The sequence below is a fragment of the Micropterus dolomieu genome, unplaced genomic scaffold (genome assembly GCF_021292245.1).
Source record: "Micropterus dolomieu isolate WLL.071019.BEF.003 ecotype Adirondacks unplaced genomic scaffold, ASM2129224v1 contig_12594, whole genome shotgun sequence".
NCBI classification, from domain to species: Eukaryota; Metazoa; Chordata; class Actinopteri; order Centrarchiformes; family Centrarchidae; genus Micropterus; species Micropterus dolomieu.
In genome coordinates, this window is record NW_025741580.1 from 1 (window position 1) to 2,473 (window position 2,473).

At 38.1% G+C, this 2,473-nt stretch overlaps 1 long non-coding RNA gene across 1 annotated transcript; it reads left to right on the forward strand.

Annotated features, from left to right (window-relative positions):
• The first annotated feature begins 26 nt into the window (after positions 1–26).
• Positions 27–2,247, forward strand: LOC123966088. The gene is made up of 4 exons (XR_006823874.1): positions 27–180; positions 1,097–1,277; positions 1,397–1,499; positions 1,733–2,247. It is a non-coding gene; the product is annotated as an uncharacterized LOC123966088 (long non-coding RNA).
• Positions 2,248–2,473: the final 226 nt, after the last annotated feature.

A 2,473-nucleotide genomic window follows, 5' to 3' on the forward strand; every position in this document is an offset into this window, starting at 1 on the left:
CCCCGCCCCGACAGAGTTAACGGTCAGTGTGCCGCTCAAACTCCGAGCGGGACCGAAGATGTCAAGCTTATTTACAGCTACTAGCAATGTCACTGGGTCTGTCGACTAAGGCGCTACTACAAAAGCTGGTGGTGGAAGGAGGCATTGAAATTCCGGAGGAGGCGGCTCAGAAATGTAGAGGTAAGTGGAATGTGAATTTCACATTAATTGTAATTTACTGTACTGGTAACCAACGATCCGAATTTAGCTAGCTAATATCTGAAGAGCTATGTTAGCCTGGGTATCTACAGCCAATGTTCAGCATTGCATGTCCTTAGATAGCTTGCTAAGTTTGTTCTGATATTATAACGTTAGTCACTAATTCACATTCCGGTAGCAGTACAGTGCTTATTGAATCCGTCGGTCTTAAAACGTTACGTTTGGCTTGGCGAGCTTTTGAAATGATAAGAGTGACGTAGCTCCTCTATTCGCGGGCTTTGTAACATTAAATCAGCGTCGAACTTTCTGGATCAAACCAGTTTTTCAAACTTATTTCACACAAAATATATATCAACAGGTTCAGATATGCCTTATGCTGCTGACGGTGGGATCATTTAGTCCTAATGACTAACGTTACAGTTTCTGATTTTTATTTGAGTCTTGTTTCATGGCAAGTTTAACAGGGTTCTCAGTCTATTTTAACAGCAGGGCAGTTTACCAGATCAAATTTCACAGGTGATGTTGATTCGCTGATTAAATATCAGAGCACTTTGATGCTGTGACTGGTGGTGACTCAGCAGTTGCTGGGCAGAAATTGACATGGCTAACTGTGATTGGTACAAATAAAGCAGAGTCTTAATGTGCATGGCTGCTTTCTTCAGTTCAGAAGTTTTCCAGTTTGAATAATGCTGTTAACCAATATCATGCGGTAAATATCTGAACTTTACAGCAGCTTCTCTGTCAAGGGGTTTTCAATTAAAGTTTTTAAGATTTTTTTTTGTTCTGTTCTTAACCCAATCCATTAATTGTGTCAGTCATTCTCTGTAGTAATCATGATTTGTATGTCCAAAGTGTCGGTGCTTCTGTGTATTTAATGGATTTTTTATTTACATTTCAGACGATGACGTAGATGGCGAGAGAGTGGATTGCATACCCACAGAGAGTATGATCGGGTATCTCTGACAAGTCTGACCAAAAGCTGTTAAAGTTCAGACTTCACACTCTGCTACAAGGAGGTCACCCTTAATTTGGAAGCAGTCAAGCCAGAACAACAAACATGTGTCCCATACAAACCAGAGGTAAGAATGTAATAAATGCACCACTCTTTCACCTTTTCTTTGTTGCATAGATTGACCTAATCTGCATCAATGTGGTGGCAAATTAGCTAAGATAAAGTGATTCTTCTGCTGTTTTGCAGGTGGGAACCTACTTGACACAGACTGCCTTGCAGAACCGGTCCAAAAGGAACAACAGTACCGCAACAACATAATGAGGAGTCTATATGAAATGCAGTGTACAATGTAAGTGTTACTGTTCAAATATAACAAATATGTACAGGCTTTGAGAAAATTATTTGTTTATTCTCAGTGGTAACAACCAATAAAGAATGGACGACTGAAAGCATGTCAAAAGCAATATTACCTTCTGACCTGCAATCCTGAAGTACTCACTGGTCTTAACTTGTATTATAGGTTGTTTAAGTACTGCAAATAAAATGTATTTATTTCCCATATTTTTCTGTTTTATATCTCAGTTGTGCGATGAGGTCGATGCTATGCAACCCTTTGCAGTCAACAATTGCCACCGCTTCAGTGAAAACTTCACATTTGGATTTGTCACTGAAAAAAACCCACATGGATGAAAGAGAATCCCGTGGCTGAGGATATTATTACAGGTACTGATTTTAACACATACATTACAAATGAGGATGGGGATCGTTAATTTTTATTGATATAGATGACATTATTGAGACTGCTTAACAATCTCAGTCTCTCGATACACTATCGATAGTTCCTATTATTTATTGACTGTTTTTTGGTCAGACCAGACCCAACGGGCAGAGGTAGGTATGACTTGCGATAAATAAAACAAATATTGAAGTGTGCATTTAAACTGCCTGGTTGTTCTTAAATTAATTATAGGATTAGAATTTAATATTTTAAATACAACTGTTTCTAGAGCAGCAACATTAATGTTTACAACATCAAGTCACTACATAAACAATATGTGACACCCCAATACTGAGTGACATTTAGAAAGAATGAAATGAGATGTTACCTTTTTTAATTTAATTGCATCCACATTCTTCCACATCTTGGATTTTATGTTAATAAGTGATGGCTTGTGTAAGCTTTGTCTTCAAATTAGGCACCATTTTCGCTCAATTATCTACATCCGATACCGCCTTGCGGTCAGTGTCAGACATCATGTGTTGTGATTTGATACTATTCTACTAATTTGAATGTCTATTCCAATGTAAAACCTGAATGTGAAA